The following is a 25,017-nucleotide window of genomic DNA, read 5'->3' as shown; positions in this document are numbered from 1 at the left end:
AATATATCTTCCAGTTTTCCAAAGTATGTAGCAATATGGGATGCTAATTATATTAATCAAGAATCTGAGCCTTCTCATTACTCAGAATTATCACTCCAAGCAATAATGTGGCAACTCCAAAATATATAACAGCTTCTTAAAATGCATGAACACCTAATATATCTTGCATATTCAATCATATAAGAACACACTGTTCCGAAACAGAGCTTAGTGACAAATGAAAATAAAGAAGAATTGTAGGTTGACAGTATTCCACAAGCAGGCCCGTAGCCAGAATTTTGTTTCGGGAGGGGTTGGGATTTTGGTTTGGGGGGGGGGGGCTGAGTCTGCCACCTGTTGTACTAATTGGAGCTTCCAGGCCATCTTCAAAGGCAATACCACGTAGCGTGAGTTGCAGTAATCCAAACGGGATGTAACCAGAGCATGGACCACCATGGCCAAGTCAGACTTCCCAAGGTACAGGCGCAGCTGGCTCACAAGTCTTAATTGTTCGAATGCTCCCCTGGCCACCACCGAGACCTGAGGTTCCAGGCTCAGCAATGAGTCCAGGAGAACACGCAAGCTGCGAACCTGTGTGCGACCCCCCACCCTGAAGACCCCCCTGAATCCTTAAAATCTAAGGATTGCTCCAACAACCACTGTGCTATTAGCTTCTGTATCTTCCAAGAGAGATTTTCTGTAAAATGAATGCCTAGGTACTTAGATTTCGAACATTGTTCAATCATATGACCATCAATAATCCATTTAAATTGAGAATGTCTTTTTCTAGACACAGTCACTTTTGTAATCAATGTTCAGCTTTTCTCTAGAACAAAATATACTGAGCTAAGAGCACCCTTCACAAACCTAAACAAGTAAGTACAATTAAAGCCACGATTGTACTTCTTAGGCCCCTTCTACACTGCCCTACATCCCAGGATCTCAACCCAGATTATCTGCTTTAAACTAGATTATATGAGTCTCCACTGCCAGATAATCTGGGATCAGATCCTGGAACATAGGGGCAGTGTAGGAGGGGACTTAGATCCAACTGATGTGTGTGTGTGTGTGTGGGGGGGGGGGAATTCTGGGATTCCATCATTCAGATACAAATTAAGTATGATTGTTTTACTCCTCTATTTGTGTGGATATGATCAGTTAATGAGCCAGAAATGCCAACCCACATTCTGGCAGTCATATTGCAATAGATTTTCTTGATTAGAAACAATGGTTGTTTATATTAGTGTAGGTCAGTATATGCCACAACATGTTTGTGTCAACTGAGGCAGAAACTCCTGCTAAGTCAATAAAGGCAACAAAAAAGTGCTTGGTAGGGCCAGCGCTTCCTTGTTAGAATAAAAAAAAAAAAGATTTAAACAATGATAAATATTTCACTCCCTTTTACTAAATCAGCCTATTCAGAATGACTGATATGGCTAATAGATTCCCAATTATCTAATTTATTTATTATATAACTTATTATGAATATTAATTAAGACTAATATGCTAACAGCTATTGGAATCTTGCTTATCAACTTTCTTGTTAATTGGAACAACTACAACCTTTTTCCAGCCCACTGAAATTATACCTGTATTGTTGATTGGAGTAAACATTTTGACTAACGCAAGCCTATCACTCAGGAAAGTATTTAAATATTTCTGGAGGCATGATATTTTCTCCGGGACCATTGCTCAACCACACCTATCAGCTTCTATATCTCTAACACTGACATGGGAAGTGAATAGGACAAACAGGTAATTTTGGAACAAGAGAACAGTGGTTCTCAACCTGTGGGTCCCCAGATGTTTTTGGCCTACAACTCCCAGAAATCCCAGCCAGTTTACCAGCGGTTGGGATTTCTGGGAGTTGAAGGCCAAAACATCTGGGGACCCACAGGTTGAGAACCACTGCAATAGAAAGTTGGTTCTCTGAAGATACTGCTCCATAAAGCTTGCTGAAACAGTATGTCATTGATGTAATGACTACATCCATTCCTAAAGCTCTTCTCATTCTTTTTTAATCACAGTTGAGCTAATTAATTCCATTGTGTTCCAATATATGTGAAGAGGGTTTTTTTCTATTTTAAAAGTGCCTTTTAATCTAGCATAATAGAAGCCAAAGTATTAGGACAACTGTTGTTGTTGTTGTTGTTGTTGTTGTTGTTACGTTTATTTATATCCCACTTTTTCTCTCCACAAGCAACTAATATCATAGTACCTGACAAGAGTAATCCATCATTTTTTTTGACACTTCTACAGTCTAGTTCAGTGGTTCTCAACCAGTGGGTCTCCAGATGTTTTGACCTACAACTCCCAGAAATCCCAGCCAGTTTACCAGCTGTTAGGATTTCTGGGAGTTGAAGGCCAAAACATCTGGGGACCCACAGGTCAAGAACCACTGTCCTAGATCAAACCATCTATTGGTTACTGTCAATTTAGATTGAATAGTTCATGTCTGAGATTCTGAATAATGGTTTGATAGCTATGTAGGATATCTCAATTAGAGTCTAAGTTGTCTTGACAAAGAGGTATAAAAGTAATAGTCTGAAATGTTTAAAATGTAGGTGCCTAGATTGATTGGCCACCCTAGTCTCTCTTCTCCCATGCTGATTCCATTTAAGTTTTGAGATGGACAAGGAGAGTGGAACCATTCAAAGTTAAGTAGCAGCAATAGAGGAAAATGATCACTTTCAACCCTGTTGTTACGTTAACTTCAAGTCTATGAATGCCAGGGAGCAAATTAGAAGAAAATGCCATATAACCTATTGTCCTTGTTCCCTTGTTGAAGACATTTGTGTAGGCACATAACATTATGTTGGACTAAGGCCTCCTATACAGGCCCCAAACCCATGATGGTTTGCGGGTTAACCTGAGGTGTCCAGACAATGCCACAAATTAAACCAGATTAATCCAGAGTAAACTGGTATTTCCCAGTTACCTTGGATTAATAAAACACCCGGAAGTATCTGGAGCTTACTGCAAGGTCCAGATCTTCCAGGTGTTGGGTCTGAATGGATTTACTCATGGGATTGCCTTCTGGGGGAGTAGGATGGCACCCCATCCTCCCTTCCCAGTATACTGAAGGTGCCTGGTTACATCTTCAGGCCCCTCAGAGAAAGCTTCTTTCTGTTTTGTTTTTGGAATTCTGTAATCACAGCAGCTCAAAGGCTGTTTGATAATATAAATAGGGATCAAGATTGCTATTTGATCAAAGCCCAGATGTTCAACAAGCGGACAAAAGATTGCAAGAGAGATGAAGGTTTATTATTTATGGGAGTCTATTATGCCACTTACCATATCCAGTAATGCAATAAATGTTTGATGCCTTGCATGTAATGTGATATAATGTGATGAAAACAAAGTACCCAAACAGGAACGGGGGAGGGGAGGGGGATGGGTGTTACATTCCAAAGGATCATTTAAAATGTCATTTAAGCATTAGTTACTTTTGGTATTATGTATATTGAAATAAGACATGCATCGCTAAAATTTTGTTAATTGTTGGAATGTAATAAAAAAAATTTAAAAAGTACCCAAACATTGGCATGTCTGTGGTCCCATCTACACTATCATATACTGTAAGTAAACTACATTATATGAGTCTATAGTGGCCATATGTGAGTTCAGACCCGTGTTTATGGGACCTGTGTTTATCCCTATGGGAACAATGTATGTTTCTGTATTTATGATTCCATATACTAAATAGCTTAAAAGATTATTCAAAAGCCTGCTCATATTCCCATAAAAATATCTTGAAATCCCAATTATTAAACAATGAAGTGCTGATGTTAACAATGCCTGTCTAGATTTTATCACCATTATAGGTTGTGTACCAGGCAGCCAAAAGGGAATAATGAGGCCCAAACAAAATTATAAATTAGTTGACAAAGGTCAAAGCACACTCAGTTCCCCAGCTTCAGTTTCACAGTGCCTGCCAAAACAAGCCTGTGGACTTCATATACCCTACTGAGTGCACTTAGCCCTCTCCCAATATATGTCTTGTCTTTTTTTTTTTAAAATAAATTTTTATTTTTTAAAACACAAAAAATACATACCGTAGACATACAAAACATTTACAATTCCCACCACCAACACGAGGATTGTTTTCTTTTTACATATTCGTTTATTTATGAGACAATTTTTATATCTTTATCTTAATCCATTTCCAACCTATATACTATATAACATTTGTATCTTATTTCTTATGGCTTGATCTCCAGATTGATTCATGATATAGTTCTTTACCATTGTCCATCTTTCTTCCATTTCTCTTGTTCTATTTTCATTAGTTTTTACAACATTTAGTTTCACATTCATAATTTCAAATTCCATTTGCTCCACCATATATTGGTACCATTTATTTACTGTCCATTTTGATTAATCTTTCCACCCTAATACTATTACTGCTTGTGCACATTCAATTATTGCTTCTTTTATTTCCCTTTTATTTCCCATTTCCTCTCTTTTCCCTAATACCGCTATTTCCTTTGTTATGACCCACTCATTTCCTAGTATTTGATTTGACTCATTTTGTATAGTCTGCCAAAAATATTGTACATATTCACATTCCCACATCATGTGCATAAACCGCCCTTTCTGATGACATCCATGCCAGCACTGACTACTCCCCTTTTTATAGTAGTATGCTAATTGGCAGGGTGTACGATACCATTTGTGCAATATTTTCCTCCTCATTTCTCGTACTCTGGTATTCCTTTTCATCCCTATTGTCTCTACCACATTTCTCATCTCTTGTTCTGTGATTTGCAGCTCCGTTTCCCACATACTTTTCAGATCCCGTATTATACATCCATCAGCCTCTATGAGCATTGTATATATTTTGCTGGCCTGTGCCTTCTTTCCTTCCCCCTTTTCTCTTATTATCTTTTCAAAGGCGTTATCTTCTCTCTTAACCATATTAATATTTTCTTTTATTTTGCAATATGCACAGATTGCTCTTATCTGTAACCAATTTTCTTCTCCAAGCCATTGTTTAATTTTATTTTCTCTTACCGTTCCCTCTCTGTCATATAGTTGTTCTAGTCTCTCTATTCCTTTTTCCTTCAATGTTTGAATATTTCTATTCATATTTGATTCCTTATCCTTATTGATTATCCATACTGTTGACATTTTAGATTTTAAGCTACTTATTCTCCCTTGCCATTTCTTCCACAATTGCATTGTTCCTTTCATTGGTCCTATTAATTTATCTATATTTCTCTTATCCCATTTTCTAAAGATTATTTCTTCACAATTAACTCCATTCATTTCCTTTTCAAATCTCACCCATTTTTTATTTGTCACTTGTAATTCTATTGCTCTTTCAATTTGGAAGGCATCACTATATAGCTCTAGGCATGGACAGCCCCATCCCCCTTTCATTTCTTTTGCAATTATTAATTTTTTCCTTACTCTTGGTCTTTTCCCTCTTTCAATCCAATAATTTAGTTTCCTATCCCATTCCTTTAATTTTGCCATGGGAGGAATTCCTGGGAGAGCCTGAAATAAATACATCATTTTTGGAATTATCAATATTTTCAATGCCCTTATCCTAGACATCTGTCTCAAATTTTTATTCTTCCACCTACTCATTTGTTTTAACATTCTCTTCCATGCCATTCTATAATTTCCATCTATTATTTTATCAAGTGTCTTAAATATCCAAATTCCCAAATACTTCATCTTTTTAATACCCAATTTTAATCCTGATTCCTTCCTTATCTCTAATGGCTCCTTCGGTGGCGTATTAATAAATAATATCTCTGATTTCTCCATATTTATTGATAGCCCTGATACTTTTTTAAACTCCCTCAATATTATTTTCATTGATTTAATCATTTCCCTTGGTCTCTGTGTTAAAATTATTGCATCGTCCGCATACAGGTTCAATCTCAACTCCTCCTTCCTCCCAATCTTATACCCTTCCCATGTTTCATCCATCCTTATTTTATATGCTAGGGGTTCTATTACCAGAGCAAATAACATTGGGGATAATGGACAACCTTGTTTGGTCCCATTCTCAATTTGAATGTTTTCTGTTCTTTGTCCATTCACTCTAATACAAGCCGTATTCTCCCTATATACATTTTTAATCATTTCACAGAAATTATTCCCAAAATTTAGTTCTTTACATAATCTATACAGATATTCATGGTTTACTTTGTCGAAAGCTTTATACACATCTAACTTTAGAATTGACAATTTTCTTTTTGTTTTTGTCGCATGACTAATCGCATTAACAACATTTCTTATTGGTTCACTGATACTCCGCCCTTTAACAAATCCATATTGGTCTTCTCCTATAATCTTTGGTAGAATAATTTCCAATCTATTTGCTATGATTTTCATGAATATCTTATAATCTTGGTTTACTAAACTGATCGGACGATATGATTCTGGGAGCTCCGGTTGTCTATCTGGCTTCAGAACTGGAATAATTTCAGAAAGTTTCCATGTTTCCGGGACAATACCTCTCATATATACCTCATTAAACATTTCAGCCATATATGGTACCAACTCATGCATAAAGGTCTTATAAAATTCTGCTGTATATCCATCTATACCAGGTGCCTTATATTGTTTCAGTCCTTTAATTACCTGAATTACTTCTTCCTGTGTTATTTCATCATTTAGCATAATTTTATCCTCCTCATTTACTTTATTCCCAATTTTTATTTCTTCATTATTCACCTGTTCTTTTTGGTACAACTCCCTGTAAAAATCTCTCATTATTTCTTCGAGTTCCTTTCTTCCATCTTTCACCAATCCATTTTTATCTTTAAGTTTTGTTATACATGACTTTTCCTTTCTCCTCTTTAAATATCTCACCATTTGTTTCATTGATTTTGTACCCCATCCATTAATTCGTTGCCTCACACTCTGTCTCATTTTGTTCCATTGCACCTCATCCATTAATTCCAAATCTTTCTTTTTCTGCCTTAATATACTATTTATATTTCTTCTCCTCGTTATTCTCAATTGGTCTTGTATTGATTCAATTTCTTTTATACATTTTTCTCTTTTCTCTCTCCAACTTTTCCTTATGTAGGACTCAATACTAAAACATTGACCTCTTAATACACTTTTAAATGAGTCCCACACCACAGTTTTAGATAACTCTCCATTATCATTTATTCTATAATATTCTTTTATCTCCTCCTGAAGCTTCAATTTATATTCATCTTTTTCTGTTACCACCGAATTATATCTCCAAATTCTTTGACTAATCTCATTACTCAATCCCAAGGTTGCAATCAGAGGACTGTGGTCTGACAAAAATATTGGTTTCCTTTCTACCTTCTTTATTTGGGCTATGCTTGCTTTATTTAGTAAGATATAATCTATACAGCTAAATTTATTATGTCTTGCTGAATAAAAAGTATCCCTAATACTTTGATTTGCGTGTACATCCACCATATTAAGCTTATTTACATTTATTGCTTTTTTATTTTTTTAAGTTAAGTCCAAATTGAAATCGCCTGCCCAAATCAATGTCCCTTCTGCATAATTATCCAGCTTCTTTTTAGTATTCAATATATACTGTTTTGTGTTTCTGTTCGGTGCATATATCACAGCTAATGTTATTTTAACCTGATTTATCTTGCCTTTCACGAAAACTGTTCTTCCTTCCCTATCTCTTTGAACATCAAGCTCCTGAAATGGAACATTTTCATTGATTAGAATTGCTACCCCTCGTGAGTTCCCTGTCCCTCGAGATTCAAAAATTCTATTCCATGTTTTATCTTTAATCAATTTATCCCTCCCCCTCTTTTTATGAGTTTCCGATAACATTATCACATTTATCCTACATTCCTTTGCCATTTTCAACATCCTATAAATCTTAAGATCTGCCATTCCATTTATATTCAGTGCCAATATAGTTAAATCACCCATTTGTTTTGTATAATTCCATTTTTATCTCTCCCCCTTGTCTCTTCAGTTTCTTTTCTTCTCCTCTCCCCCTTTTTGCCCCCCTCCCTGGATCCCCATTGTGCCCCTTTCCCCTCAGAGTCCAGTCCTTTCCCTTCTCCCATCAGAGAAAGACTCGAAAGAGTTCTATTCTCTTCCCTTCCCAGACTCCACTTGGCGGCTGCGTTGCCCTTCGCCAGTTCCCACATCTGCAAATTATTTTAACCCAGTTTATCAAAGTGGTTTTTCCCCTCTTACATCTTGGATCTTGTTTCCATTCTCCTTGTTTCCTCTTTCAGCTTTTGCTTTTTTAGTTCTCTCAATTGTTTTTCCAAAGTTCGTATTTGGTCTAAGTCCATTTGCTTCAAATTTCTTAAGTCTATAGTCTCTTGTAAATCTTGACCATGCTCTCCTTCCCTATTCATCAAGTCTCCAATAACAGATATACTCTGAGTCAAGCATGATTCTATTTGCCCGCCTCTGTCTGCAGCTTCCAGCTCTGTTGATCTTATCTGTCCAGCTGCCTGAAGAGTGTCCTTGGCCTTCTTACTCCCCTTCTTTCTTTTGAAGCTTCTATGGACCTCTTCATTATCTGACTCCTCCGTCTCATCCGATACTCCCCCTTCTGTACAAAATCTCAGAAGTCTAAGCATGGTCTTTCCACTAGCCAAATCAGTAGCTTTATATAATTTACCATCTCTATAGACGATCAGGGTGGCAGGAAAAGCCCAAGTATATCGCTGGTTCTTCCCCTCCAGGACTTTTGTAATTTCTTTCATCTGTGCTCTTTTATCCAGTGTCTCTGATGAAAGATCCAGGAGAGGCCAGACCTTTTTACCTGCCAAGGTAAGGTCTTTTATTTTCCGAAGCTGATTATACACCTTTTCCTTCGTTGCCTCCCTTGAAAAACGGATCAAAATGTCTCTGGGTTTTTTTCTACCTCTATAAGCCCAATGCGATCGTTCTATATCGTCCGGTGAGATTTCCATCAAAGTCTGTAGCCAACTGACAATATTTTGTTTTAAATTGTCACTCATCTGAAAATCCTGCCCTGCTGTTCTCAGGCGTATATTTGCTCTTCGTGACCGATCTTCCTGGTCAGCAATCTTGTTTAGGAGTTTTTGGTTTGCACTTTCTAAATGTTTTTTTAAGTTGGCTATTTCCTCTTTCTGTTTTCTAGTCTCCTCTTGCATCTCCATAAATTTACCTTCATACTGTTGCACCTTTGACTCCATTGAACCCAGCCGGGTGTTAATCATTTCAACTTGTTCTTTTAATTCATCATTCCCCTTCTTTAAGCTATCAGAGCTTATCTTTAGTTCATTCAATGTTTGTAATATTTGGTCCAGCTTCCGCCCCCATTCCACTCCCTCCGCCATTATGGCACTCACGTTCAGTTCTTTCCTTCACCCGGTCTTCTGATTTATTTTCTGAGGTTTCAAGTTTCAGACGCTCAAACTGCGATCTACTTTGCTTCCTCTTTTTTCACGACCGGGTCCAGGTTGGAGAGAGAGATTTATGATCTTCCTGGGCTTTAAAAATAAGCTTTATTTCTTTTGCAGTTAGGGAGCTCTCTTAGGCACGTCTATCTTATCTGATGCATGCGCAGCATCCCCCCCCCAATATATGTCTTGTCTACACCTGAAAAATACCTGGACTCACTCTGAATAGAACCCAGTGGCATCCATTGTTTAACATGGACTATTTTGCTTTAAACAGATGTTCCCCTGTTTTGACAGTCATTGGATTCTCTGGAGTTTGATGGAAACTCACACGGGCTGGATGGCCATCTGTCAGGGGTGCTTTGAATGAGATTTTCCTGCTTCTTGCAGGGGGTTGGACTGGATGGCCCGTGAGGTCTCTTCCAACTCTACAATTCTGTGATTCTATGACTTGTGTTTTTAGCCAAAAAAAAAAAAGGAGGGAGGAAGCAGCTAGGAGCCTGTATTTTACAAACTGTTACTAAACTTGCATTCTACAAATATAGTAGATTATGTAATTCTTACTAAGAAATTTACTATGTTCCATCTGTAAAGTTTAAATGAGATGCTCTTACAACTAAAATAATAGCAAGCCTGTAGAGAAGTACTGCTACTTTTGTTTTTGGAGTAGATAGCAGAAAGTTGGAAATGGCTGGTTTCTGAAAGCACACGCCACTGTGCACAAAAGTTGTTTCAATTCAGTTCTTTCTGAGCATCTCAGTCATCTCGGTGATTGAGGCACTTTACTGCCACACTTCTGAAGACTCTTGTCTCTGTTGTGTAATCTCATAGCATTATTGCTCCCCTTAGGGACTGAGATTTCACACATCTCAGGGGGGAGAGGTGTATGAGTTACTCCTGGCAAAGCCATTTGTTCCTCATTAGTTCAATATGTCTGTGCAATTCTGTCTCCCTCATTTTGATGAAATGGATGTACTGATGCAGAGCCATGGTAAGGAGATTGTGATGAGGTGCAAAGAACAGATAATTGATTTTCATGTCCTTCCTCACCTGCCCCCCCCCCCCCGCCCAATGAAAATTAGAGCATGTATTACTTCTTCATTACTTCAGACCTTTCCAGAAGGGATGGCTGGCCCTTCCATTAGGAAGGATGAGGCTGCCTACCTCACATATTAGATTTTGAAGTACTGTTAGAAAGGGAGTCACCCTTCATAGATTGTTGTATTGCAACTCCCAGCAGCTCTCAAAAGCATAGCCAGCCAGGAGTTAGAGATCAATAAAATCTGAATTGCTGGTTCTCATTAAGTAAATTCACAGTCAAATATCTAGTTTATTGTTCTATTCAAATGCAAAATAAAGTTAATCTGTTATTTAGGGATGTGAGACAGCATTACGTTTATTCTTGATGATAGTGATGAATAATTCCATCCATTTTCTTCCTGTTGCAAGAGAGCTTTTAAAACCACACAGTTATTTAAGGCTATTCTCAGTTTAGGACTTATTTTGTGTGAAATGCACACATAATTGTTTAGCACAGAGAACATAATTTCATGGAATATGTCAACACAGATTGACATATTGTCAGCACAATTTTATATTCTATGCAAAAAAAATGTTGCCTTATATGCAAATATAGTGTTGCCTCACTACTTTGCGATTCGCTGTTTTGTGGTTTTTCAATAAACTCTAAAAGAATATTATAAATCATAAAAAATTACAATTTACAGCCTAAGGAAGGGAGAAAGGCGAAGCCGAAGAGAGAGAAAAGGAGCCCAAGTGGCAACGGGAGGAGAAAGAGGTGATTTATCAATACACGATTGGTTGATAAAGACTTAAAATAGTGTACAACTACTAAAATAATGCATAAATATACAGCATCCCTACTTCGCAGATTTTCACTTATTTCGGGTGGTCCTGGAACCTAACTCCCGCGATAAGTGAGGGAACACTGTATGTACTTTTTTCTGCAGAATATCAACATTCATCACATAATAATCTCACCATGTACTAATTGCAACCCTTTTTTCGGTCATGAAAAAGCCAAGGTTGTGTTAATGTTACCCTGAATCAACTCCATTTGGCATTTGGCCACCACAGAGCTTACCTGGGGCCCATGCAACCTAAGTGGTTAGTCTATATGTGTTTCTAGACATCTTATCATCAACAGCCTTGCCCAGATCCTGCAATCTCATAATCATGACTTTCTTGATTGAGTCTCTTAATCTGTAATTGGGTCTTCCTCTTTTCCTACTGCCTTCTATTTATTTATTTATTTATTGCATTTCCATACCGCTTTTCTCACCCCAGGGAGGACTCAAAGTGGTTTACAACATGGTGAGTGGCAAAGTCAGTGTCTTACATACATCATATATCTAAAATAGCATATAATTGCAAATTTAAACCTTTAAAACTATAAAATATCAATCATAGACAATGACATAAGACATAAACATTAAAGCATAAAAGATTAAACAATTGCATAAATCCCAAGGTTATTATTTCACTGCTTCATTGCTGCTGTCCCTCACCGAATGTTTGCTTGAATAGCCAGTGGGCCAATCTATTTTCACTAGGAAGGGAAATCCACAGCTAAGGGGCCACCACCAAGAAGGACCTATCTCTCATTCCCACCAGTTGCGCTTGTGAGGACAATGGGACCGAGAGCAGGGCCTCCCCAGCCAATTTTAATGTTCTAACTGGCTCATAGAGGAAAATGTGTTTGGACAGGTAAGCTGGACCGAAGCCATTCAGGGATTGTTAGGCCAAAGCCAACATGTTGATTTGTGCTCGGTAGCAGACTGGCAGCCAGTGGAGTAGTTGTGGAACTACTAACACTCCCTTCCTCTCCTTAGGCCAAATTAATGGTCTCCCTTTCCCGTATCTCCCTCTCCTCATTATTACTTTTATGGAAACCCCTCAGCTGATGGAATCCCCCCTCCCTCCAAGTGACACATCCTCACTCCCTTGGTCAAAGGGCTGGCATTGGGCATTGCACATGAATCCGACTTTAGCTGTGTCACTTTCTCCCCACTTTTAAATATAACATTTTCCTCCCCCAGCTCCCAAACCTTAAAGATAATATTAATATTAAGCCCTCTAGTTCTCTCTACTCCCCTCCCTTCAAGCTTTCTAACTGATCTTAAAGAGCGGTGTGGTATAATTATGGAGAGATTCGGCTTTTCAGGGCTTAGAATATAGTCCCTGATGCAGGGCAATTCAATCTTACTAAAAAAATTTTTTTACCTAATGAATCGTATCTTCTTATGATATCACCAAAGCATGACCATTTCAGTTAAGTCATCTTGACTTCTAGGGAGAGTTCTGGCTTGATTTTCTTTATGAACCCTTTATTTGTATTTTTATCAGTCCACCATATTCGTAGAACTCTTTTCCATGACCATATTTCAAAGGAGTTTATTTTCTTCATATAAGTTTTCTTCACTGTTCAGCTTCACAACCATATATGGAAAAGGGAAACACGATGACATGGACAATTCCTATTTATTGATTATGTCTTTACACTTTAGGATCTTGTCAATTTCCTTTATAGTTGCTCTTCCAAATGCTGGTATACTTCTGATTTCTTGACTGTAGTCTTCATTCTGAGGCAAGTTATAAATTCCTCCTACATGATCCAAAACATACAGCAGGGAAAAGAAATTCAGTGTGAGGGAACAGATATTTACTTTTTATGGGTGTGGAGGGAGTCATTTATATTAATTGAATAATGCCTGCCTTGTAGCTTTTCCTCAATGAGGGTTGCATAAGCATCTCAATATCAACTTATTTACATTTATTCATGCCCTATGTATTTTTTATCTCTACCTTCCGGGTCCTTATTTGTGTTCTTATTCATATTGTATACATTTTCACAAATGTCTGCACAAATATCTACACATATTTTTCAATTGCACTCATATGCAACCATTTGCATTTTTAACATCTTCATTTCATTGTTTTTTCTTTGAGTTTATTATATATATATATATATATATATATATATATATATATATATATACACTGTCTTAATTACACTACAAAACATATCTTCACATTTTCAAGGCATATGGGATAGCAGGAGGAGGGACTAAATGGAATTGCCAAGCAGCCACTATTTTATGTGTTTGACAAACTAGAACATCAGGATATATTTCTTTAAAGCTATGATGAAAATCTGAAGAAAAGTCACTAAGCTATACTTCATCCAGATTTCACCAACAACCTGACATATTCTGCCCAGTTTCACCATGAGCTATAGGTTTCTACCTTGTGACTTATGAAATACCTCACTAGCTCTGCCACTATTTTTTCCAGATGACCCCAGGTTGTACTTTCAACTTCACATGCTTTATTTTATGTCTACTCTCCTAGCCTAGCTCAAAGAGGCTAACTGAAAATGGTTCAAGTCAATCTAGTAATTTAAGACATCTAAACAGAAGGTCATGGGACAAAAGACTCTACAGATCAATGATTTAAGAGTGAATTTTTGGTTGAAAAATGTGATAGTAATATATAAATCAAAGACACTACAGTGGCATATATTTAATCCACCTAGTTCTATGAATTTTAGTCTAGACAGGGACTTTTTAAACTTTTTCCACTCATTAATCCTTTACACCTGAAGATTTTTTTATGTGGCCCCAGGTATACAGGTATATTAAATAGGTATAAAGATCAAACATTTACAGATAATAAATCAGCATTTGCTAGGCTTGCTAAACAGACAAGGTGAAGTATTTTCTGCAGAGTCCTATGTGAACACTGCATGTTATAACTTACAGATTTGTGTAAATGGTTGGTATTCAGAATCTTTTACTGTTGCCAGATTTTTGATCTGCCAATACTGAGCTAAGGAAAACCCATTTGAGTTTGAAACCATGGTCTAGATAGCCACAAACCCATGGAACTTCCTCCCAGATCAGTTTTAAAAACCTGAAGTTGACACTAGTTCAGGCAAGGGCAAGTGTCGGTCTCCAGATGTTTTAGACATCTACTCCCACAATTCCTAACAGACTACAGTATGCTGTTAGGAATTGTGAGAGTTGAAGTCCAAAACACCTGGAGAGATGACATTTTCCCCATGTTTTAGATCATAGACTTCTTTTTAAAAAGTTGGAAACAATGAATCCAGTCTTCTTTTAGTTTGATAATTAGTTGGAAATAAGGCAAAATATTGAATCTACAAGATTCATGCTCCAGTGTTACCAACTGCCTTGAGTTCACAAACATGACAATTAAATGTTACTCTGAACTATGTGCTCAGCACAGATGCCCAAGAAAGGAGATCATGTGTGTTCTCAGGGAGAAGTTTTTATACAAGGATTTAGGGTGGGAAATCTTTCAGAAGATTTCCTTGTAGTGTGCTTTGGAAACACACGAGTTTTCTCAATCTGAAAAGGTCTGATTATATGTGCTGTAAAATAAGGGGAAAACAGACTAAGTGAAGCACCAATGAGAGGGAGGATCAAAATAGAGAAAAGAAGCAGATGACAAGTTTAATGTCCAGTCAGCAGGGTCAGTTCTAACATTGAACAGAATAAGACAACTGTTTTTGGTGACAGATGCTGTGGGTCAGCAGTGGTAGATTCCTGATATGTCATTCTAAGCCTTCAGGTAACTTTAATCTCTAATAGACATTGCTGTATGTGTCTGCTGCCACTGTAAGTGATTTTTCCAGAAGTGGCAATGTAGTATGCAACAAAATGTTTTAAAATATATTTTGTGAGAAAGGGCTTTTAGATATTTGAAAGGCAATAGTATTTGATAGTTGTGTACTGAAATTATTTTAATGTATTTTTTAATAAAAAGAGAAGAAAGGAAAATTACTCATTAGTACAGAAATAGGATGGAACAGATGGTATACTGTTATGGACTGAAAATAGTTTGATTTATCAATCCTGCAATGTAAACATTTATATGCAGTTACTCATGGGCCTATGTGAGAACAAATGAAAATGGTGAAGTTATTTATTGGTCTGCTGTAAATTCTAATAAAATATATTGTTTTTGTGGGCCTTCATATTATGATGGCATCATGTTAGGGATGTAAATTTCATTAAATTTTGTTGCAATGGAAAAAATGGAGGTTTTTTAACAATATTCTTCACACTGTGATAAAACCTCAAAATCACACAGTTTCTAAAAACGATTGACAAGTCAGGATTTATTATGCAAATAATAATAATAATAATAATAATAATAATAATAATAATAATAATGCACATTTTGTGTAGGAAATAGCATTTTCTGCACAGAAAAAAATTCTTGGTACAAAAATGTTGCAGGCTATGCAGAAAATTCTGTTTACTACACAAAACAACTACATGTGAAATTTGTACAGAATAAGTCCTGGGTTTTGAATATTCTCATCAGTTTTGGATTTTTTTCATAGTTTTTGACATTTGAAATATGTTTTTGACCATGTTTGAATAATTATTACTTTCTTATTAAAATGTGTATTTTACACAAAATGAACTGTTTTATTCATAGAAAAAGTATTTTATGTTTAAAAACAAGTTTATGTATGCAAATATTTTTTCACAAAAAATTGTAAAAATGTCAAAATCTCATAGCCATTGGCAATTTTGTCAGCAAAGTATCTTGATGTGAAGGCACCTTATTTTGTTGAGGGTGTGAACATGTGTGGTATTGTTTATGTTGTTACTTTCATGAGGGAAAAATTAAAAGCTCCCCAGGAAAAACGTTTTGATAAAGACACTTATCCTCACTTTCTTTTTCCCATATAATTTTTATTGAGGTTTACATTTTACTAATTCTATATTTTATAAAAAGACCTACAAAACATGAAAACCATAAAGAGAAGAGAAAAAAAAGGAAACCCACACACACAAAACAAAAATTGACTTCCATCTATTGATAAGTGTATTCGGTAAAAGTCATTCCTTCACCAGATTCATAATTCACATCCTATTTCTCAAACGTCACATTTTCTTCTCTATTAGTCACTTCAGGGAAAATATTTCACTTGTTATTTTATTATTTTATTTTTCTTTCTTATCTTTCAAATTGCTATTTCTATTTTCTTATTTTTAAAGTAATTTCTAAATAGTTGCCAGTCCGTTTGTTTTCTTGGTTTCCCTTGGTTTGTTGATAACAATAAGTAAGCCTGTCCATGTTCATAATCTCCATAATCTTCGCAATCTACATGTCCATTTCCGGTATTTCTTTGTCTCTCCACAATTTGGCAGAAGTCATCCTTGCTGCTATCACCATATAGTTAAATAGTATTTCCTTATTCTTATCCTTTTATATGTCACACAAACCTATCCTCACTTTCTTTCACCGTTCATGCTCTTAAGAAATACCACACATAGGTTCACTGAACTGTCACAAAACCATGCTATCTCCCATCATGTGGGTCATACTATATAGAAGTCTTCCTTAACTGTCTTTAACTGTCTAGAATTATAGTTTTTTTTTCATGATCTTCAAAGACCTTGGGTTCAACTGCTCACAGCTACTAGTAGTATTCTGCAAGCAGGAATTGAATAGATTGGGGGTCCATCCAGACAGGCCCTTAGAAGCGGGAGCTCCTGCTTCTTTAAGAAGGTTGTCCAGATGATGCCTCAGGTAAATGTGAATGGTTTTGGCACAGAGGAAAACTCTCCTTTGTCCCAAGATTATTTGTCAGCTGAAAAGACACAGGTCTTTCAAAAGAATCACATCTTTACAGTTGCCGGGGCTGTGTGAATTCAGCCCAGGGAAAATGTTGCGCAATTTCTGGTCTCAATCCACACAGCTGTCTCAAGATTTTTGGGCTCCTGGAGCCCAAGAAACCCAAGAAAGCCCCCCCCCTCCCCAAACTCCTTAAAGATATTTAAAAAAGCAAAATTACTCACCAGGCCTCAATTTTTCTTCTTTGGCCCTCTCCTGGGTCATACCAATGACACACCCTGAACAGGGGGAGGGAGGAAAATCTCTCCTGCCCCCCCCTCTTTTCCAGGCATATCATTGGTATGACCCAGAAGAGGCCCAAAGAAGAGAAAATTGAGACCTGGTGAGTTATTTTGCTTTTTAAAAGGCTTTTAAAAGGGATTTTATTTTGTATCCATCTGGACACCTGTCCCAGAAAGCACACACTTTCTGCGGTGTATGTGGACCAGAAGCCGGGAACTTCAGCATTTTTAAGATGTGGTAGATCACAGTTTAAACTAGTATCTGCATCTGCCCAGAGTCACATCCTTTCCTTTTCCTTTCATTTGCCTTTCTAGCTAGTTTTATGGGTTTGACCCAAGGGAAAATAGAAATGGGTTATTGATAACTGTGTTGATAAATACAGAATCTGTGTACTCAGAGGACACTAAGAGCCTCTTGTTCAGAGATTTTGTCCTACAATAAAGCATATCTTGGAGACAGTACCATTAGCCATAAACTAAAGGAAAGATAAAGATAATATTCATTTGATGACAAATCCTGAAATAACAAACCAAACATAGAGATTGGATGAAATAAGAGCCACTATATGACCTATTAACAATTTAAGATTAAAACCTGGGAAACATGCAAGATACCTAGTTGGGGTATCAGCTGAGCATGGGTCTTCCTGAAACAAAACCTCCCCAGTCTCTCCTTTGATTAAAACACCTGATACTGAAGGTGAGCCATTATCTTGGTATTGCTCACCCCAGACTGTTGTATTTTGGATTGCAGACCTTACAAATCCTCCCCACTCCACAAGCCCATGAAATTCAAAATGGAAGAGCAAAGCCCCATCTCTGCAAGCTCTTTCTTATCTCGAAGGCTTCAAAACCTAAAGAAGCCATTCCGGAGTTCAACCCTTCATTCAACTGATGCTAGGATATACATCAATTTTGGGTATTCTCCTCCAAAACCTGCCAGTGAACTTATTTCTAGATATTACCCTGAGCCAACTCCCCATTCTTCCATAGATAGTATGGGGTAGGTGATAAAAAGCTGAAAGAGGGGAAATTCCTAACCGGCTCCAAAAGGCAACTAGATCAAACTTATATTGTGCTAAGAGTGGGAGAATGCTCCAAAAAGAGCAGAAAGAGAGTCTGAGGAGAGTAGCCTGGGCTTATAAAACTCTCACCCTGCCCTCCTCATGAGACTTGCATCACCATAAACATACGTTAGGTAGTTTAACTCTGCTCTCTATCTAGGGATACTATCAAAACCTCTCTTCACATGCAGCAGCCATAGTTGTGTGGTGTTGGGTGAGAAAAATCCCTTGGGTATTCAAATCCCTTAAATTATTGTGCTAATTGAGAATGTAGTTTGACCCACTTATCTGCAAAACTGATATCAATGGCATTACTTATCCATAGTTTCACTTATTTGCTTCTTCACTTGTGACCTCTAATACAAGCTACAGTGTCCTTGCAGGAGCTCTGTGCCTTCCCTCATTGAGAATAATATGGTTTAGTATTATCCACAGTTTCACGTATCCACACAAAGTCCAGAAACATATCTCTCATAGATGTGGGGTTAGTGCGATACAATACTTTCACACACACACACACACACACACAAAACATATATATATATATATATATATATATATATATATATATAGAGAGAGAGAGAGAGAGAGAGAGAGAGAGAGAGAGAGAGAGAGTGTTAGAAGGAGGGGGAGGGGGATTCTCTCCCTGTTCAATTTTTATTTTTAAAAGTAAACTTATTTTAACGTTGAAACTTTATCTTTTTCCATACTATTCATTAGGATTCAGGTCATTAGGATGTTTAAGTCATCACATTTCCCAGTGTTTGAAGTCTAATGCTAATTTACATAAATATTTCAATCCATCCGCTTATCCAGTTACTGGCATGAATTTATGAGCTTGGGGAAACAGTTTTGCCTGTCATTCTTTCCCCCCTTTTTTTGGCTTCTTTCCTTTTTCTTAAATTCTTTCCCCCCACTCTCTATTCTTCTTCCTTTTCCTCTTCATAAGCTACAGCTCATATTGTTCTAAGGCTGGAGAAGAATCATGCAATTGTCTGGGTTTTTCTGGACTGCAGCTTCCATTAACCCTAGACAACACTGCCAGTTATAAGGAATTCGGGGAATTGAACTCAAATATCTGGAAGGCTATATGATTCCCACCACTGTTCTTGGGGATAGAACTAATAATTAACCCAAACCTTATTAAACTGACAATACTTGAAAATGAAGATGGTTTTGGAACTAATGTCAATAAGAGAAAATCAGCAAAAATCTATATGTATTGATAAAGCCTGGATTCTTCACTAGATTTTGAAACCTTCACTACATTATAATCCTTTCCTTACATCACAATGTTAACATGCTTGTTTCATGACTAGTTTATATGTTTTGTAGACAGATTACATGATCATATACCTAAAACAGTTTTTGTTTCTGTTCTGTGTTTTAGTGAAGCAGTTGCCTGTAATCTGAAGCCTGCTAACATCAGAAAAAGACATACCTTGGCTCAAATGAATAAGCAATGCTGAGTACAGACCTATTCACCATTTGAAGGTATTTAAAAAAAACTCTGACTTACCAGCTATATTTCTATATTGCAATAATATTTTCAGCCACATATTGTTCAATAAATCTACATTTTACCACACTGCAGGCAATGGTTGATTGACAAATGATTTACGTATTACCTAAAGTGTATGTCAGCACACTGTCCATCACCGAGTGCTCCAAGAAAATATTGGACTCAATAGATCATGAAATGAAAATGAGGCTGAGGACACATAAGAAAGTGGTACTTCACACAGTGCATAGCAAAACAGGGGAATTCTTTGTCATATGCAGTCATAATAGCTGTTAACTTGCATAGCTTTTTTAAGAAAAAAAGGACTGGACCTATTTATGGAAGATATGGCTATGACAGCTAGTTGTCTTTATGGTTATATATTATTTACTCCAGTATCAGAGTCAGAATGTCTCTGAATATTAGTTTCTGGAGAAAGTGTTAAGGACAATGCTATCACATTGATTTTGGTTGAGAGGTTCCCATAAAGCTATCTCACTGGCCACTGTGTAAACAGGATAGTGGAATTTTGCTCTGATCTAGTGTGCCACTTTTTGTTACATTATATTCTTATAAATCTGATTCACCCTGGCTACTTCATCACATGAAGAGGATCAAAAGAGCAAGCGTTGATGAAACCCTACAAAATAGATTTATTGTTTAGACCAACATGAACTTTGCATATACTTTTGTGTTTTTGAATGCTGCAAGAAATCTTAGCATCAAAGTTTCCAAATATTGCTGCATGGGTTGTAGTTCTTTTTTCTAGTATTAATCTGATGGTATGTATCATTTCTACACAGAAAACGGCAAACATACAAAGATAGACATTCAATCCACCCTTATAATAATGGGTAGTCATCTCCTTTGTAACAGTAAAATAGTTCAATTAATATTGTTTTCCGGTCTTCTACACTCATACCCATTCACTCAATGTCTAAAGCTCCTGCGAAGGTTGTGGGAATGTTTCCTTGTCCTCAACCAAGCCAAGTGAATTGACAGTAACCAACAGATGGTTTGATCTAGAACAGTGGTTCTCAACCTGTGGGTCCCCAGATATTTTGTCCTTCAACTCCCAGAAATCCTATCAGCTGGTAAACTGGCTGGGATTTCTGGGAGTTGTAGGCCAAAACTCCTGGGGACCCACAGGTTGAGAACCACTGTCTTAGAGGATTCAGGATGCAATCATAAATAGCTTTTTAGATTTGAGAGCAGAGGAATGGAGAAATGGCTTTCCAATCCACTACATGACTCTCCTAGCTTCTTAGTGACTGGAAAAAGTATGGAACATTGTATGAAACACTAAAGTGGAAGGGCATTTCAGAAATGTGAAGGTGCAATGATGAGCAAATATGTATGTTTAATTTTCTGCATGTCATGTCCCTCATTCTTCACAAAAATGTGAGATGTGGGTCACAAACATGAGCTTAAAGCATATAGGGAGAAAGCCATCTATCTCAGACAGCATATTTTCTTTATTAATCTGGAGTGTAACTTGTGTTTTCAGACTCTAGAAAGCATAAGGTCTTTGTAGCCTGCTGCTAATAATAACAAATATTAAGAAACAATAGCAATTTTAACCATTACTTTCAGAGAAGGACTTGTTTTGGTTATAGACCCTTTTTCTGCTTCCTTCAGTTCCAAACCATGTCAGCCATCTGGAGATAAAGCTCTTCTGGGAATTATAAAGCTCTTCTGGGAAGCCTAATTTTAATTAGGCTTTTCTGGCCACATATATCAGGACTGTAATTTCTGAATGTCAAAAGAGAACCTTAGAAGTGGAGAACCTTAGAAGTGTCAGAACTCTTTATTTATTTATTTATTTTGGTTTGTTTGTTTGTTTTGTGCCTGGACCAGCCAAAGGCATAGTTTAGGAGAATGATATGTTTTTGGGGATAACTCTGTCTCTCTCAAGAGTGCCCTGGGCTGCATAAGTAAATTTAGGAGCATCCTCCAGAAGGATATCCCTATATAAGTCCAGAGTATCAGTGACAGGCTCAGTGATGCACTAGAGGTCTGCATACAAGGCATAGGCTAGCATCTTGCGAGTGACACACACAAGTACAGGCTATGCTATGCATGCAGCATGAATATTTTCATAGGATAAAACTGACATATTCTGCTTGTTGTAGTGGAAGCAAAGTTGCCCATATAGCAAATTTGTTTATTGTGCATTGCACATTATAATTAGGCACTGGGCACTGTGGTTGTACATTATACATTTTGGTTACACATTAAACATTGATATGTGTTCATTTTTGCTATTCTGCAAAGGGAGTTCCCTGGTGTAAGTGTAGCACATTTATTTATTTACAGTATTTATATTCTGCCCTTCACACCCTGAAGGGGACTAAGGGCAGATCACAATGTACACATACATGGCCAACATTCAATGCCATATGAACATAGAGGCAGAGACACAGAGGCAATTTAACATTCCCTAGCTTCCAGCTTCCTGAGGGTATGCTCAATTCCAACGCTGGGGGAGCAGCTGCTTCATCATCCACTGTGATGCTGACTTCCTCATTCTAAACGCTGCTGGATGATTTTTATGGTGTTGTAAATTAGTTAAATTAGCCTCCCCACATAAGTTGTACCTAAATTTCCTACTTGATAGATGTGACTATCTTTTGGGTTACTTATGTCAACAATGAGCAGGGCTATTTTTTATTTTAATGGTCGGGTACTCACTCCAACGGGCTGGCCTCGAACTCATGACCTCTTGGTCATAGTGATTTATTGCAGCTGGCTACTAACCAGCCTGCACCGCAGCCCAGCTCTCATGTCAGCATGAGGATATTTATGCTATGATAGGGATGCCAAATTGCAAATATAATGCGAGGAATGCTTCCAAGAAACTATTTGTCTTGTTTCAGAACAACACATAACATTGTAATTGAGCTTGCAACGGAGTTCTGGAATAAATAACTTATATGCACTAATGAGAAAGATCAGTTAATTTCCTGAGAGAATTTTTTAAAGTTTATGTCAATAGAAAGTCTTCCCTAATATTGATCTAAATGCTGCACCATAATTTACTCAATCTCTTATCAATCACAAATTAAGGTGCAGTCAAAAGCGATATCCTTCAGAAAAGATGTACAAATGTCCTCTTTTTTTGAGAAACTTGACTAACGCTACTGAACAACTCTCTTTTACCTCTTTTAAAACCCCTAAAGGTGTTTTACATGAACATGGCTTTCTAATTCTATCTGGAATTTCACTTGAATCAAAGATCAGCGACAGGAAATATATCCAAAGTCTTGTTAAAATATCTCTGAACATCCCATGAAAATCCTCTGTTTTCCTACATGAATAGGATATGTTGGATGTATTTAAATTTCACATTAGACAAATGTCTTATGGCAACTCAGTGCAGAAAGAACTTTTATTTTCATATTTTCACAATTTCTATCTAGTATGCTGTATCTTGTATCTGAGTCATAGACATTGCAAAACAATGGTTCCAGAAAATGTGTGCCAAAAGGTCTAAAATAAAATAGCTTAAGAAAAAACTAGGCAAGTCCTATAATTGAAGCTGTAACTATTCTTTACACCTGAGTGAGCATGATGTTGCTGAAATCTGACCTTCTAATTCTCTTAACTGTTTGAAATACTATAAGGTCAAGTTACCCACTGAGTACAACATTTTAAACATCCTTTGAATTCTCATTATTCCACGTGGGATATTGTCTACCCTATGTGTAATATTGATTTCCCCTCCTTCTTTACTTCATTCTGATGATACAAAACAGGTAGTAATTTCCTGCCTTCATCTTTAGAACTGGCTGTTCCATTTTATTTATATTTTTAATAAATAAAAGCTATTCCCTTTGTATGCCTCTGTTTCCCTAGAGAGACTGCTTTTTCACATTTCCCAACCAATCTGTCACAACAACAATTATGCTATGAGTCATGGAGACAAAAGAAAATTGTCTGCTTTGGGAAGAGAGAGAAAGAACATCCATTTCCCTCCTCCTTGCTCACATATATGGAATATATGGGATATAATACCTGCTGGAAAACACAACTCTGGAATTTGCTTCATATGGTGGCTTTGGCACTCAGATATGTGTGTGTGTGTGTGTGTGACAGAAAGAGGGGGGGGGAGAGAACTGGGGTTTCTGCATGTGTATCCCAGTTAGTCCTCTACCATCCCACTTGACCAGCTAACTTTAAAATATCCCACTTTTCTCTGCTTCTTCCACTCACGTCCTTATAATATGATATAAATTGAATGAGGAACACTAATAGACTGAATGGACGGGGTAAATTAGCCAGAAGATACCTCCTCCTAGTATAGAAAATGATAACTTTACAGTCAGCAATCAACAGGCTTTTTCTGCCTGTTGTACTTCCAGTGTCTAGGTTCAAGTTAACTTTATCATCTGGCTTTTAGTACTCTTGATTATGGTATTTCCTGGCTTGTAGGTAGACATATGAGGCATACCATGTTTTGTCTTGTGAGTCATCTACCCAGGCCACCCCTGAAGCCTCTGTATTTTTGCACTGTTATTATTACTTGCACTCGTGCAACTCTTATCAAAAATGCAACTACCCCTTGTCTGAGTAGAGTGACACTCAGTTTAGTCCTTCCTGGGAGAACTTAAATGAACTGTTAATTTCTTCTGCTCTGCTTTGGGGGGAAGTGCCAAAGAGCCACTGCTACTGTTACCATTGTTCTGACGAGGCATTCAAAAAATCTAGATATGGTGCTGTATCAGAGAAAGTGAAGAAGGTCAGTGCTACTTTTAGGTTTTCCTGGGACTGACTAAGCTCTCATTTTTCACCATTCTACTCAGAGAAGTGGATTGCTCCTTTTTTTGATAAGAGTTAATATTACTTCTTAACTTTTATATATAAAAGGAAACCCCTGTCATCTCTGAGTAGCATGGAGAAAATCTCCTGGTAGCAGCAGTATCTGAAACCAAATTCCCATGAAATATCATCATCATAATCATCATCATCATCATCATCATCATCATCATCATCATCATCATCATTTAATTACTTATTAATCGCCCTCCATCCACGATGCTCTAGGCGATTTACAGGATAAAATTGTAAAGGATAAAAATACATACATACAAATATTGATTAAAAAATTAAAATAGATTAAAAGCTCTAGTAAAGAGCCAGGTCTTGAGTGCTAGGGTAAAAGGCCCTAACTCACGCATGGCTCTCATATAGGGCGGCAAGGCATTCCA

At 37.1% G+C, this 25,017-nt stretch overlaps 1 protein-coding gene across 2 annotated transcripts in view; it reads left to right on the top strand.

Moving 5' to 3' along the window:
- cdh18 (cadherin 18) overlaps positions 1 to 25,017 on the top strand; it is an 854,880-nt gene that overhangs the window by 163,935 nt on the left and 665,928 nt on the right. The window contains exon 2 of one of the 2 annotated variants that reach the window (XM_008114216.3): positions 19,700 to 19,803. The exons of the other annotated variant lie outside the window; for it this stretch is intronic. The gene's annotated coding sequence lies outside the window, so the exon portion shown is untranslated. The remainder of the gene's footprint in view (positions 1 to 19,699; positions 19,804 to 25,017) is intronic. 2 annotated transcript variants of the gene reach the window in all.

Source organism: Anolis carolinensis, chromosome 4, assembly GCF_035594765.1.
Source record: "Anolis carolinensis isolate JA03-04 chromosome 4, rAnoCar3.1.pri, whole genome shotgun sequence".
Classification (NCBI taxonomy): domain Eukaryota; kingdom Metazoa; phylum Chordata; class Lepidosauria; order Squamata; family Dactyloidae; genus Anolis; species Anolis carolinensis.
Note: the sequence above shows the minus strand (reverse complement) of the source record. Positions and strands in the feature narration are given on the sequence as shown.